We start from the raw sequence: 16,795 nt of genomic DNA, 5'->3' as shown, positions 1-16,795 counted from the left end.
TCCCAGCTACTCGGAAGGCTGAGGTGGAAGAACTGCTCGAACCTGGGAGGTGGAGGTTGCAGTGAGCCTAAGTAGCGCCACTGCACTCCAACCTGGGCAATAAGAGCGAAAACTCTGTCTCAAAAAAAGAAAAAGAAAAGGAAATAAAAAGTATACAGATTGGAAACGAAGAAAACTCACTTTGCTTGCAAATGACATGAGTTTATACGGAGAAAATCTAAAAGTATTGGGGGAAAAAAAAAAACAAAACTTCCTAGAACTAATAAACAATTATAGCAAAGTTGCAGGATAAAAGTTTAAGGTATAAAAGTCAACTGCTTTCTTATATACCAGCAATAAACAAGTGAAATTTGAAATTAAAAACATGTTACCATTTACATTAGCACCTCCCAAAATGAAATACTTAGTTATATATAAACTAACAAAATATATACAAGATCTATATGACAAAAACTACAAAACTCTGTTGAAAGATACCAAAGAAGAACTAAATAAGTGGAGACATTCCATGCTGATGGGTAGGAAGACTCAATATTGTCAAGATGTCAGTTCTCATCACCTTAATCTATCAATTCAATTCAATGCAATAACAATTCAATGTAATACCAATCAAAATCCCTGCAAGTTATTTTGTGGCTACTGATCAACAACAGAGGCTAAAGTTTACATGGAGCAGCAAAAGACTCAGCATAATCAATTCGATACTGAAGGAGAAGAGCAAAGTTGGAGGACTGACACCACCTGACTTAAAGATATACCATACTATAATCAAGATAATGTAGTATTAGTGAAAGAAAATGTTAATAGATTAATAGAACAGAATAGAAAGCCCAGAAGTAGACCCACATATATATAGGCAACTGATCTTTGACAAAGGAGCAAATATAAAGGCAATACAATTGAGCAAAGATGGTCTTTTCAACAAACGGTGCTGGAACGACTGGACATCTATATGCAAAAAAATGAATTTAGACACAGACCTTACCCCCTTCACAGAAATTAACTAAAAATGAATCACAGACCTAAATGTTAACCACAAAACTATAAGATCCTAGATGATAACATAATAATATAGGAGATAACCTAGATGATTATGTCAGTATTATTTTAGATATGACAACAAAGGAACAATCCATGAAAAAATCATTGATAAATTAGACTTCATTAAAATTAAAAAATGTTGCTGTGAGAAAGACAACATCAAGAAATGAGAAGATAAGCCACATACTGAGAGAAAATATTTGCAAAAGACACATCTGATAAACAATTGTTATCCAAAATGTACAAAGGATGCTTAAATCTAGACAAAAAAAATGAATAACCCAAAATGGGCCAAAGCCCTGAACAGACTTCGCCAAAGAAGACATACAGATACTTGGGCTGGGTGTGATGGCTCATGCCGGTAGTCCCAGCATTTTCGGAGGTGGAGGTGAGGGAGCCCAGGGCCCAGGCAGAGCCCAGGGTCTTGAGACCAGCCTGGGCAACATGGTGAAACTCCATCTCTACAAAAAACACAAAAATTAGCGAGGCATGGTAGCATGTATCTAATAGTCCCAGCTATTAGAGAGACTGAGGTGAGAAGATCACTTAAGCCCAGGAGGTTGGGAGGCTGAGGCTACAGTGAAGCCATGATTGTGCTACTGCACTCTATCCTGGGTGACAGAGTGAGACACTGTTTCAAAAAAAGGGAAGATATACAGATAGTAATTATGCATATGAAAAGATGTTCAACATCATATGTCATTAGGTGTAGTTGTCCCTTAATACCCATGTGGGATTGATTCCAGGACTCCTGTGTATACCAAAATTTGTAGATGCTTAAGTCCCACAATTGGCCCAGCAGAACCCATGACTACAAAAAGTCGGCCCTGTACCCACAGGTTCTGTGTCTCTCGAATATTGTATTTTCCACCCCAAATTGATTGAATTTGTGGATGCAGAACCCAAGGATACATAGGGCCAACTATAACTGCAAATTAAAACAATAATGAGCTACCACTCCACACCTATTAGAATGGCCAAAATCCCAAACACTGACACCACTAAATGCTGACAATGATGTGGAGCAACAGGAACTCTCCTTCATTATGTGGGAATACAAAACAGTATAGACATTTCAAAAAACAGTTTGGCAGTTTCTTACAAAATTAAACACACTCTTGCCATACAATCCAGCAATTGCACTTCTTAGCTTAGTATTTACCCAAATGAATGGAAAACGTATGTCCACACAAAAACCTGCACACAGATGTTTAGAGTAGCTTTATTCATAATTGCCAAAACTTGGGCATAACCAAGATGTCCTTCAGTAAGTGAGTGCTAAACTGTGATACATTCAGATAACAGAATACTATTCACTGCTAAAAAGACATGAGTTATGAAGCCATGAAAAGACATGGAGGAAACTTAGTGCATATTACTAAGTGAAAGAAGTCAATCTGAAAAGACTATATAAATTGAGCATCCCTAATCTGAAAATCAGAAATTCAAAATGCTCCAAAATCTGAAATTTCCTGAGTGCCCACTTGATGACCCAAGAGGAAATTAAAATAATAACGAGCTACCACTACACACCTATTGGAATGCCCTAAATCCCAAACACTGATACCACCAAATGCTGGCAAGGATGTGGAACAAGAGCTCTCTTTCATTGTATGAAAATACAAAACACAAAAATTCCACATGGGACTTCACGTCATGGGTCACAATAAAAACACTGGCACATGATATTTAGTTTATTCAACTTGCCATTGTTTGTTGTTAACAGCTGGCACAGGAGCACTGGTGATACTACTGTGCTGCTTACCCCGAACACATTATTTTTCACTATAATAATGGTATGTCACATTTTTTACTGTTAAGTGCTTATGTGCAAATCAGTGTAAGAAAATGATTTGCTTATTAGTAGCACATGAATTCAGAATCAGGAATAATGGTGATGCCAAACAATCAGACTGTACATGTGGGTAGCTGAGTGACACCTTTGCTTTCTCATGGTTCAATGTACGCAAACTTTGTTTCATATACAAAATTAATAAAATCATTGTTATAAAATTACCTTCAAGGCATGTGTAAGGTAAATAGATAAAACATAAATGGATTTCCTGTTTAGACTTGGGTCTCATTCCCAACATTATCTGATTATGTGTATGCAAATACTCAAAAATCTGAAAAAATCTGAAGCCTGAAACACTCCTGGTCCCAGGCATTTTGGATAAGGAAAACCCCACCCCACATGTTGTGAATCCATCTACCTATCTGACATCCTGGAAAAGGCAAAACTATGGAGACAGTAAAAAGATCAGTGGTTGCCAGGGGAGTAGGATGAATAGGTGGAACTCTGGATTTTTAGGGCAGTGAAACTTTCTATGTGATACAATGGTGGACACATGTCATTATAAATCTGTCAAAAGTCACAGATTGTCCAACACCAAGAGTGATGGACACTATGTAAACTATGGTGACGATGTGTCAATACCAGTTCATTAATTTTAACAAATGCAGCATTCTGGTGCCAGGGATATTGATAGTGGGGGAGGCTGTGTGTGTGCGGGGGGACAGGGAATATATGGGAAGTCTCTGTACTTTCTGCTCACTTTTGTTGTGAATCTAAAAGCGCTCTAAAATATAACATTCATTCATTTTAAAATTACCATATTATATATTTAGAATATTATAATTATATATTTTATTATGCCAGATAACTGGTATAAAGAGGTTTGGGAATAAACACAACTGACTTTGATATGCATACAATTTAACTGGAGGAAGGAAAAGAGGCTTACTAGAGAGTAGTCTACCAGCTGTGAACGTTTAGCTAAAAGCAATCAGTAGGCTGTGGACATTAATCAATATGTTTTACAGTGGGAATGAGAACACTGGCTAATCCTGCCAGGCAGTTAACTGGGGTTCAGTTAAAAAGTCTTTCACCGTAGGTTTTTATATGAGAGATGAGAAAAAGATGAGGAGAGAGAAGAGGCAATTTGGGAGTAATTAAGTACTTAGGTTTTGGGGGAGGATTGGGGTAGGGAGAGACAATTAGGGTCTAAATGTAAGGCTTGCTGCTTTAAGAGAAGGGCATAAGGAGGGGTGTGTTTGGCTGCGCACTAGGGTGGGGGTGGACAGAAAATATGGCTCTCTAGACCTAAAATTGATAGCCCAGACTCCTATAACTATGACTATTATTGATTTTTATTTTATTTTATTTTATTTATTTATTTTTGAGATGAGTCTCGCTCTGTTGCACAGGCTGAAGTGCAATGGCTTGACCTCTGCTTACCGCAACCCCCACCTCCTGGTTCAAGCAATTCTCTGCCTCAGCCTCCCAAGTGGCTGGGATTACAGGTACCTGCCACCACGCCCAGCTATTTTTTTTTTTTTAAGTAGAGATGGAGTTTCACCATCATGGCCAGGCTGGTCTTGAACTCCTGACATCATGATCCACCCACCTCAGCCTCCCGAAGTGCTGGGATTACAGGCGTGAGGTACCACGCCCAGCCTTATTATTTATTTTAAAATGTTGGTAGGCTACCCTAGGAACCAAACTATAGAGAAACTGATCCATTCATTCAACAAATATTATCTACCATCCTGGGCATTTTCTATGCATTGGGAATACAATAGTGATCAAAACAGGCAAAGATCCTTGCACTCATAGAGCTCACAGTGTACTGTAACAGACAAAAAACAAGATAAAATAAGTAAAATGAATAATGATACATAGTTTGAAGTACCAAGAAAAAACAGAGCAGGGAAAGAGGTTAGGAACAGTTCAAGGAAAGGGGGTGTCTGCAATTTTATATACAGAGGCCATGAAAGGCTTCACTGAGGTAATCTTTGAGGAAAACCCTGAAGGAGATGAAAGAACTATGCATGTATGTGGAGAAAGAGTGGCCCTAGCAGAGGAAACAACTAGAGCAAAGGAGTCCACCTGCTGTGACTGAGGAGGTGGCAAATGTGGCCGGACTAAACTAGTGGCAAAAGGAGATGAGGTCTGAAAGCTAACTAGGGCTACTGGAAGGTTTTCAGCAGATAAGGCATAAAATTTAACAAGTTTATAGGATCATTCTGGCTGCTATTTTGAGAACAGACTGAATGAAGGTGGTGAGGGAAAAGGGAAAGTAAGGAAATTATTTGGGAAGCGACTGCAATAAAACAGCTGAAAGAATTAGATCAGAATAGCAGTAGTAGAGATGGTGAGAAGTGGTCAGATTCTTAATATATTTTGAAGGTAAAGCTAGTTTCTAAGTTCAAAATAACTGGGAAAAACACCAGGACTAGAATCTATAAACTGTGGCCTGCATATACTTTAACTGTAGTCTTATAATCAGTTTAGTAAAAAAGGGTGAGTTGTACTAACAATATACTACTTGCAAATTTTTTGAAGCTAAATATAGTGGGGGATTTCGGCCACAAAAGAAATAATCCAGCCTCCATCTAACGCAAATGCCTAGAGAGTTTATATTTCAACAAACATTTGTTGATCACCTTCATTATGTAACCAAGATGGTATTTGGTGTTAAGTGATGTGGAGGTTTGCTTTATAGAATTTTACAGTCTGTTATCTTCCTTATAGAGACTCTGTTTTTGAAAAATAAAAAGTGAGAAAAAGAGGCCAGAATTAGAAACAAAAATTAATCTTCTATCTTTGTGATTTTCTTCTCCAAATTCCTTATGTGAAGGTATATGATTTTTTTGAAGTAAAAATTTTAGAAACTTAAATCAGATGTTTTCTTACAAATCACAGAAGTACTAGATCATCAAAAGAGAAACTGGTACAGTTCAGATATTTTGCTAGGCACCTGGGTCACTGTATATGCCGTTTGCCCCCTCAATGGAACCTTGATGGAGAACTGTCAATATTAGGACACAAAATGTGTTGTGAAGAAAAAAACTCCACAAAACCACAATATCTAGGAATAGTATTTTACATCAGTTTTTGTAAAGCACGGTGATAACACAGGGAAAATAAAACACACTTTCTCTTCCAAAGCAAAAGTTGTCGTTTTACAACCAGAGTGTTGCCTTTTGAGGTCACAGTCCACCTCGTTGGCTTTTTCATGGTGCCTGTTGGTCACAAGTTGCCCTTCCTACAGAGGCAATCTAAACACTGCTTTTATTATTAGTAAACAAGAAGGTGATTGCCCAAGTAAGACGACTTCTGGACCAGTGCCTGAACTAAGAGTTAAAGCAATCCAATAAAACCTGGAATTATTTCCTTAGTGTAAAGTACTTCCCCAATTTCCTGGGACATGGGTGTACTATGAAACAGTAAAAAGGTGGGTACATATAAGCTGGGATAGGGAATGCCAGTAAAGCCTTATTCCCTCTAGGAAGCCATGTGATATATGAAAAGGTGTTTTCAGTGACAGTCAATTTTGTATTTGGAGAAAAAGCAAAAAACATAACCAAGCTTGTTAAGTACACAAAGTACAAAAAGTTAATGTTCTTGTTTGGTAAAGATACATATGTATGCTTTTTACTCACATCTTGGTGTGAGTAAAACCACACCAAGGTATATCATGAAAGGTATATCATGCAGGGTATATCAGGAAAGGGAATTTATGTATTTATCAAGAGGAGATATGAGTTTTTTTTTTAAAGCCGAAAAACAATGTTTTTCAGTTTATCACGTGTCACTATGTTACGCATCAAAGATACAGAGGTAAATAAGATTTAAAAAACCCAACAACCCTTATTATTTTACAGTTCATAATCTAGCAGGGGACGTGGAAAGAGGGTAATGGCTGATGTGTGTAATGGTATTTATGGCCGGGCGCGGTGGCTCAAGCCTGTAATCCCAGCACTTTGGGAGGCCGAGACGGGTGGATCACGAGGTCAGGAGATCGAGACCATCCTGAGCTACACGGTGAAACCCCGTCTCTACTAAAAAATACAAAAACTAGCCGGGCGAGATGGCGGGTGCCTGTAGTCCCAGCTACTCGGGAGGCTGAGGCAGGAGAATGGCGTAAACCCGGGAGGCGGAGCTTGCAGTGAGCCGAGATCGCGCCACTGCACTCCAGCCTGGGCGACAGAGCTAGACTCCGTCTCCAGAAAAAAAATAAAATAAAATAAATAAATAAATAAAATAAAATGGTATTATTTAAATACACGAGAAAAACAGAGAAACAGGAATTGAATGGGTGGGGTAACCAGCTAAAGTAACTGTTAATTATCCTAATAAATTCATAGATGCACTAGAAAGCTGAAGGAAACAGAAAACACCATCCGAGAAAACACCTGAGAAGGACCACACAGCTCTGGGTCCATACGTGTTTGGAAATCCAGATTCATACTAAGGTAGGTAGCTCCAAAACAATATAATTCAAGGCTGGAGTGTGAGAAAAGCAATGTAATCAGCATACATGGTAGTCCCCCCTTATCTGTGGTTTTGCTTTGCCAGGTGTGTTAACTTGTGGTCAACTATAGTCCAAAAATATTAAATGGGAAGTTTCAGAAATAAACAATTCATAAATTTTAAGTTGTACACTGTTTGGAGTGGTGTGATGAAATCCCATGCTGTCCTGCTCCATCCCACCCAGGATGGGAATCCTCCCCTTGTCCAGCATATCCATGCTGTATACACTACCTGCCCATTAGTTACTTAGCAGCCTTCTAGGTTATCGGATCGACTGTGGCAGTATCGCAGGGCTGGTGTTATTTTACTTCACAATGGTCCCAAAACAGAAGAGCAGTAAGGCTGCTGATTTGGATATGCCAAAGAGAAGCAGTAAAGTGCTTCTTCAAGCAAAAAGGTAAAAGTTCCCGACTTAACAAAAGGAAAAAAATACAAATGCTGAGGTTGCTAAGATCTACAGTAAAGATAAATCTGTGAAATTGTGAAGAAAGAGAAATTCATGTATACCATATGTATAGGATTTGTTACTATCCATGCTTTCAGGCATCCTACTGGGGGTCTTGGGATGTATCCCCATGGATAAAGGGGAACTACTGTATGAGAAAACAGAAGTAACAAAGGTCCCTAGTATCTGAACTCAAACATAAAATTCATAGTTAACAATTTCAGGGAAAGGGTCCTTATTAGTTCAAGGAACACTGCTCCTCTATTTTCTTACATTTTACATGGCTCTTCAGCTCAAACCTGCAGCTGTGAGACAACACTGAAGAGAGGAGGTAGAAAGAATATTTCTTTCTTTTACAGGCAATAAATCCTAAATCGTTTACCCTCTCAAAAGCCAATGAAGACTGCAAGTAAAAGACAACATGTTTGAGAAGGAAAATTGAAGAACATTTATAAAAAACTATAATATAATAAACGGAAATTAATCCCATCAAAGTGTTTTTCATTTTCATCAACTGACTTACAAATTAAATTTTCTTCCGAGAAGATTTCCTAAAAGAAAAACAGAGGACACTCGATGGCAGAGAAATTTCCTCAGCCAAAAGCTGAAGACAGAAAACCGTAGTCACAGGGAGGCAAAGCAGCTAGTGGTCTTTACTACTCTGAACAGTAAGATGAAATTTAGAGCTTTCCTCACAAGATGAATAGGCACAATTGTAACATGCCTTATAGTTTAAACTGAAAGAAATTTAAAAACTCAGAATTATTTTGCTATATTTTGCCTTTGAAACCTAGTAACAATGCTCAGGACTTCAGAAAGTTACAAATAGCCACAGAATTCAAATTTGACACATTCAAGTTCTACAAGACAGTTTCCTAGGAACATTTCTCCACTGATAACCTACTCAATATGATAAGACTTCAGCTTTCATACACAGAGTCTCAGTTCTCACCCTACCATAGTAATTCGGAACAAGTAGTTAGATTTAATCTTTTTTTTTTTTTTTTTTTTGAGACGGAGTCTCGCTCTGCCGCCCAGGCTGGAGTGCAGTGGCCAGATCTCAGCTCACTGCAAGCTCCACCTCCCGGGTTTACGCCATTCTCCTGCCTCAGCCTCCCGAGTAGCTGGGACTACAGGCGCCCGCCACCTCGCCCGGCTAGTTTTTTGTATTTTTTTAGTAGAGACGGGATTTCACCGTGTTAGCCAGGATGGTCTCGATCTCCTGACCTCGTGATCCACCTGCCTCGGCCTCCCAAAGTGCTGGGATTACAGGCTTGAGCCACCGCGCCCGGCCAGATTCAATCTTTTATGTTTAAAAGCTACTGATTGTTTCTTTTTTTTCAAGGTGAAACAAAAAAGAAAAAACAAGTTTAAAACCACATTAGCTGTAACTTTCATTATATCACTTCAAGATTCTTGGGTGTTCACAGCACTTACTAAAATCTGACAAAATCTGTATTTTCAGCATTGCCTACTGCTGTTCAAAGGTTCACTTAGCCCAGGAAGGAAGGACTAAGTCCAGGGAATAAGAGTCTACAGAACGATTTGTTTTGTTCTTTCAACATTAAATGCACTCACTTGCCTGTGTTAGCAAGTACTTCTGTCATGAACAGAAGTCTACTATAGTACCAAGTAGAGGCATTATAGGAGCATCTGCTTCAATATCCTTATATGCAAAATGGGGCTAAAACTTATTCTATTTACCTCAAAGGGATACCGTGAGGATCAAATATTTCTTTACAAGCTCTACAAACAATAAAAGTATGTGAAAGCTATTTTAAAAATTATATTACAAGGTTATCAATGAAATATTTATGAGAAAGTATATGGATTATATTAAAAGAACAGATACAGGCCAGACATGTTGGCTATACTTGTAATCCCAACACTTTGGGAGGCTGAGGCAGGTGAATTGCTTGATCTTAGGAATTTGAGCCCAGCTGAGGCAACATGGCAAAACCTCATCTCTACCAAAAATACAAAAATTTGCTGGGCATGGTGGCACACGCCTGTGGTCCCAGCTACTAGGGAGGCTGGGCTGAGGTGGGAGGATTGCTGGAGCCCGGGAAGTCGAGGCTGCAGTGAGCCATGACAGTGCCACTGCACTCCAGCCTAGGTGACACAGTGAGACCCTGTCATCATCATCATCATCATCATCATCACAAATAAATACGTAAGAAAAAAGATTGGAAGGAAATACATCAAAATATTCAAAGTATTGGGAAGCAGAGATGGGTGGATCACTTGAGGTCAGCAGTTCAAGACGAGCCTGGCCAACATGGTGAAACTCTGTCTCTACTGAAAATACAAATTAGCCAGGCGTGGTCATGGGCGCCTGTAATCCCAGGTACTCTGGAAGCTGAGGCAGGAGAATGGCTTGAACCTGGAAGGTGCAGGTTGTAGTTAGCTGAGATCATGCCACTGCACTCCAGTGTGGGTGACAGAGTGAGACCCTAAATAATAACAACAACAACAACAACAACAACAACAGATACATAAGAAAAAAGATTGGAAGGAAAAACACCAAAATGTTCAAAGTGTTGGGAGGCTGAGGTGGGCAGATCACTTAAAGTCAGGAGTTCAAAACCAGTCTGGCCAACATGGTGAAACCCTGTCTCTACAAAAAATACAAAAATTAGCCGGGTGTGGTGGCAGGAGTCTATAATCCCAGCTACTCTGGAGGCTGAGGCACGAGAATCGATTAAAGCCACGAGGTGGAGGTTGCAGTGATCTGGGATTGCACCACTGCACTCCAGCCTGGGTGACAGAGCAAGACTCTGTCTCGAAAAAAAAACAAAAACAAAAAAGTTCAAAGTAGTTACGTCAGGGTGGTGAAATTATGAATAATTACTTTCCAATCTTTGTTTTAAACTCAACCTTCAGCAGTATGGTTATGTTACTTTAAAGAAAGAGGAAAAGTACCATCAAGGATCACAGATGTTTTAGAATTAAATTTTAATTTCACATGCAATACTTGGATAGTTTCCTTTTCAAAAAAATATGGCTACATGTAGAGCTAAAATTCTCTTTTTGCCAGATTCTCCATACTCACCTTTCCAGACAAACACCATTAGAAAGGTTTCTAACTCCAGCCTGGGTGACTGAGCAAGACACAGTCTCAAAAACAAACAAACAGAAGAGTTTCTAGCTTATAGCTGAAAAAATGCCTTAAAGATAGTTGCTAATGATATATTCTTTCTCTTTCTCATCAGAATTAGCACTATGGGGCAGAGAAGAGTAAGAACGTTTAACAGGCAGAGTAAGGGCACAATTTATAAACCTCATGCTTTATATTAAAAATTCCCTTAAATTCTGCATTCAGTTTTATAAAGCAGTATTTATTTTAACAAAAATTAATGTTTTAAATTGCATGAGGCCAGAACAAGGATCATGTAGCCTCAAAACAATATTTCCCCATGAGTGCAATAACACACAGCACAGATTCAGTTCATTTTCTTGACAGATAACCGACATATTTTGATACTGAGGGGAAAAAAGTGTTGTGACTTCCTTATTGAATATCTCCACTATATAGCAATAGATTGAGAAGTTGTAACTCAGTTTATATCCTGTTAACTTTCCAGATAAGTTACATGAAAATACACTGAAATTACCAAACAAGAATACCATTTAATTATGGGAAAACAGACCATGAAAATGAGCATTTCCTTAAGAGGTTTAACTCTGAAAATTACAATACATCTGAAATTGTTATATGTACATTCTTATGCCACTGGAAGGAAAAGTAACAAGCTTTTGCTAAGTTGTTGTTTTACTTCTTGCCAATATACCTTAAGATAAACCTAAAATGTAATGTGTTCGATTCATTTCTAATTCCAGTGGCATCTCTGTGCCTTCAGAAATTGGACTCTAAATTGCCTTGCATGAAAAAGAAAAGTTGTTGGTACTCTTAAGCTCATCGTTACAACATTTTCCCACAGACTCTTCTCTGGAGGCATTTATTCTTACTAGAAACTCTCTCCAAATATTTAATTTGGCCCTGGGTGTTTAGTAACATTAGAATATTTAAAAGACAAAATTGATAAATTACAATCAAGACGTAGTAATGTGAGCTATGAAGAAAAATAGCTTACCTGTGATTTCTACAACAAATTCACTCAAAATTTGGGGAGAAAAAGCCTCTCAAATATTTGATAAAGGATGATGTGCAGTATAAACTACAAGGAGACAACCTGAGGCAGTAGGAAGAGCTCTGAATCGAGCTCAGGAAATCTGACTTTGAGTTCAGGATATGCTACCAACTAACTGGTTTCTGGGATCACTAAACGACTCTGGCTCAAGTTTTTTCACCTGTTGATGAAGAACAAAATCAACTTCAAATTTGTTTAGTTGTCAGACTACATAGAATACCGAGAAACAGTGTATTTAATTATATGAACTAGAAACACTAACAAACTAGCAGAAAATAGGAATATATTAAAAATTCAATATAAAATCACAACCATAAACATATATGTACACAAACACAGAGTTCTCTAAGCATGGTATGCATTTCTGAATTCTGTTCATATTTATTTGCTATCTGGGAGGGAGTCTCAGTTTATATTGAGGGCTCTGGAGTCAGACCGCCTAGATTCAAATCTCATATTTTACTTATTAGCTGTGGAACTTGGGCAAGCTAGTCAAAAGCTCTGAACCAATATTCTCTTATCCTATAAATGAGAAGAGCAATAGTATATACTATAAAGAAGTTATCTCAAGAACTAATCTGTGTAAATAAAGCAGGTAGTATGGTGTCATCATATAGTAAGAGCCTAATAACAACAATGATAGCAATAATTGCAGCAAGAATTTATTGCTTACTAAGTACCAGGCACTATTTTAAGAGCTATACATGTATGATCCCACTTAATCCTCACATCCACCATATCAAGTAGATATTATCATTAGCTCCTATTTTATAGTGAACAAACTGATCCACAGAGGGGTTAAGTAACTTACTCATGTTTAACTGTGATAGTCACTATGGCTATTCAAAAATATTTAGATCTCCTTTCAGAAACATAAGAGGAAACTTCCTCACTGCCTCAGAGAAGATACAAGGCCCATGTAACTCATGGGCAATGACAGTGAGTGACATATGATTCCTCTGGGCAGAAAATCTGAGTCTATAAGCAATTTGCCATGTTTCCCTCCTCTGAATACAGTGACTGTGAAAGTATATATTGTGATGGAGTTTACATTAGCCTGGTTGTCTAAGTGACCACAAATAGCATAGCCCCATGTTGACCCACTTTGGACAAATAGCGCAAGTGAGAAAAGAAAGCCACTGAGATTTTGTGGTTGTTTTATTACCACAGCAATATAAATAGCAATAACCTAGCCTATTCTTTTTTTTTTTTTTTTTTTTTTGAGGTGGAGTCTCGCTCTGTCGCCCGGACTGGAGTGCAGTGGCCGGATCTCAGCTCACTGCAAGCTCCGCCTCCCGGGTTTACGCCATTCTCCTGCCTCAGCCTCCCAAGTAGCTGGGACTACAGGCGCCCGCCACCTCGCCTGGCTGGTTTTTGTATTTTTAGTAGAGACGGGGTTTCACCGTGTTAGCCAAGATGGTCTCGATCTCCTGACCTCGTGATCCGCCCGTCTCGGCCTCCCAAAGTGCTGGGATTACAGGCTTGAGCCACCGTGCCCGGCCCACCTAGCCTATTCTGACACTTTCTCAGTTAATAAATTTCAGATTTAAGTATCATTATCTACTTATTTATAGTTAATACCCAAAGTTTCAAAATAAATTATGGAAGAAAATAGTACATTTCTATCCATTTAGTTCTTTTTGTGTGTGTAAACCAACAAAAGTTCGCTATTATCTAGTTTAATACTACAATTTAAGAATTATTGGTCTAAATGTCTTCATGATCTTAGGCTAGGCAAAGATTTCTTGAAGAGGACAAAGCACTAACCACATTAGAGAAAAGTGACAAATTGGAGTCCACTACAGTTAAGAATGTCTGTTCATCAAAAGATTATGTTAAAGGAGTAAAAAGGCAAGTCACAGACTGGGAAATTATATTTGTAATACATATATTCCCTAAAGACTCATATTTAGAATATACAAAGAACTCCTAAATATCACTAAGATTAAAAATAAATTATCCATTTTTTTAAAAAGGGGGGTTAAATACAAAGCAAGCACTTCATAAAGAGACTATCCAAATTATAAATAGCTATAGAAAAAGTGTTAGTATTATATACCCACCAGAATGGCTAAAATAAAAAAAAAAAAAAGACAATACACAGAGGTACCAAGGATGAAGAAGAACAGAAATTCTCTTAGGATGCTACTGGGAATCTAAATGGGGACAATCACTTTGGAAAACTATTTAGCAATACCTGTTAAAACACACCTATCCTATGAACCAGCAACTCCATTCCTAGTGAGAAATGAGTGTATATAACCAACAGAAGACATGTATGAGAATGTTCATGGCAGCTTTTTAAATAATAACCTCAAAGTGGAACCAACCCATGTGTCCATCAACAGTAGTGTGGATATGTTATGATATAGTCTTACAATGAAATCAATGGAATACTGTATAGATTGAACTACTGCTACATGCAACACGGATGAAGCTCATAGATATAATCATGAGCAAAAGAAGCCAGACCCACGAGAATAAATATTCTATGAATACATTTACATGAAGCTCAATAACAAGTAAAACAACTGTATAGTGACAGAAGTCAGAATAGTGGTTATCTCTGGTGGGGAGAGAGAAGGTAATGACTGAAGAGCCTCCCAGAGTGATGAAAATATTCACAGGCACATATATATATCTATGTAAATATTCATTGATTTTTATACTTTACTGTATATGCCACAGTTTTAGAAAGTAAAATAAAAAAAAAGCAGCATTGATTAAGATGAGAATTCCAGGATTAGAAGGTCCCATAAAGACTACTGAGTTCAACCATACAACCGAGGCTCAGCCCCCAACCTGAAAGTCTCTTGGGAATGTCTACTCCCACTTCTCAATAGCTCTGACAATTGGGAAGTTTTTCTTTATAATGAACTCCAAACCTACAGCCCGGCGTGGTGGCACACGCCTATAATCCCAGAACTTTGGGAGGCCGAGGTGGGTGGATCACGAGGTCAGGAGATCAAGACCATCCTGGCTAACACGGTGAAACCCTGTTTCTACTAAAAATACAAAAAAAATTAGCCAGTGTGGTGGCGGGTGCCTATGGTCCCAGCTACTTGGGAGGCTGAGGCAGGAGAATGGCCTGAACCCGGGAGGCGGAGCTTGCAGTGAGCCGAGATTGTGCCACTGTACTCCAGCCTGTAAGACAGAGGAGACTCCGTCTCAAAAAAAAAAAAAAAACCTCGAAAACATTTTCTCTTGAAATGAAATTTATCTGGTTTAAATTTGGCAGTAAACAAACTTTTTTTATGGGTTTTGGGAAATCCTAGTAGCCTGAAAGCTGTTTCAAATTGTTGTGTTTATAATTTTCTATCAAATGTTCAATTAAACATCTTATTGTACTAAAATCAGCTTCAAAAACAATTAAAAACTATACCTAGGATGAAGAAAGCAAACATAAGCTATATAAGAAAATGCAGAGTAGTATCTTGTAATATCAAATCATAATAGATGTGTATAACTTATAAAACACGTGAATACATTAATATTGTGAAGTATGGTCATTTTTTGTGTTATTCTGATTATTCTGATTAAAAGGCATGTCATATGCTTACTATGGTTGCATTATGGCATATTTATGTGACTAAAATAGCTAGCAATATTTACAAACAATATTGTAAATCTTAGGAGTAACCAAATGCGATTAGACTACCTTTCCTTTGTAGGGCCCTTATATGTTGTTTTAAAATTGCAGTTTGGCTGGGTGCAGTGGCTCCCACCTATAATTCCAGCTCTCTGGGAGGCTAAGGTGGGAGGATCACTTGAGCCCAGGAGTTTGAGACTGGCCTGGACAACACAGCAAGATCCTGTCTCTAAAAAAAAAAAAAAAAATAAAACTAAAACCCTAGCTTAGTGTGGTGGTATGTGCTTGCAATCTTAAGCTACTCGGGAAGCTGAGGCAGGAGGATCATTTTTGCCTAGGAGTTCAAGGCTGCAGTGAGTTATTGTGCCACTGCACTCCAGCTTGGGCCACAGGGCAAGATCCTGTCTCAAAAAAATGAACAAAATTGCAGTTCTAGAAAAGAAGACAAGTTATTCAAGACTGCTACTGAGAACTCTCTACCTTTACTTGTAAAGAGTTTCAATCTAGGACTGCACACAGTGGCTCACGCATGTAATCCCAACACTTTGGGAGGCTGAGGCGGGCAGATCATCTGAGGTCAGGAGTTCAAGAGCAGCTTGGCCAACATGGTGAAACCTCATCTCTACTAGAAAAATACAAACATTAGCCAGGCATGGTGGTGGATGCCTGTAATCCCAGCTACCCAGGAGGCTGAGGCAGGAGAATCTCCTGAACCCGGGAGGCAGGGGTTGCAGTGAGCCGAGATCACGCCACTGCACTCCAGCCTGGGCAACAAGAGTGAAACTCCCATCTCAAAAAAAAGAAAAAAAAAAGTTTCAATCTAAAAAATACAGGCAGGTGCATTCCTCTCTGGGGGCTTAAATAAAATCTGTACACATGGCCAATTTAGCTTAGCACTGAGAAGACTGACTAATCATCAAAAACTTGTCTCCAGGCAGTACAGTGATTACTTGGTCCCTTTTTCAGGGAGGAATTTAAGAAATAAAGTACCAAACCAGAGGAAACAAGCAACTCCTTCATGCTCTCAGGGCACAGGACACACCTATGAAGTACTTTCCTATTTGTAGTTTACCTAGGATGGCATGATCTATTTTCTTACTCATTACATATTTTCTTTTTTTTTCTTTTTTTTCCCATCAACTCGTCAGCACCCATCAAATCGTCATTTATATCAGGTATAACTCCCAATGCGATCCCTCCCCCCCCAGCCCCATGATAGGCCCCGGTGTGTGATGTTCCCCTTCCCGAGTCCA

The 16,795-nt window shown here is 38.6% G+C and overlaps 1 protein-coding gene across 4 annotated transcripts in view; it reads right to left on the bottom strand.

Moving 5' to 3' along the window:
• The window catches only part of HMG20A (high mobility group 20A), an 85,444-nt gene that overhangs the window by 43,556 nt on the left and 25,093 nt on the right, over positions 1-16,795 (bottom strand). The window contains exon 2 of one of the 4 annotated variants that reach the window (XM_011932831.1): positions 5,488-5,580. The exons of the other annotated variants lie outside the window; for them this stretch is intronic. The gene's annotated coding sequence lies outside the window, so the exon portion shown is untranslated. The remainder of the gene's footprint in view (positions 1-5,487; positions 5,581-16,795) is intronic. 4 annotated transcript variants of the gene reach the window in all.

This window comes from Colobus angolensis, unplaced genomic scaffold (genome assembly GCF_000951035.1).
Source record: "Colobus angolensis palliatus isolate OR3802 unplaced genomic scaffold, Cang.pa_1.0 Scaffold99, whole genome shotgun sequence".
NCBI classification, from domain to species: domain Eukaryota; kingdom Metazoa; phylum Chordata; class Mammalia; order Primates; family Cercopithecidae; genus Colobus; species Colobus angolensis.
Note: the sequence above shows the minus strand (reverse complement) of the source record. Positions and strands in the feature narration are given on the sequence as shown.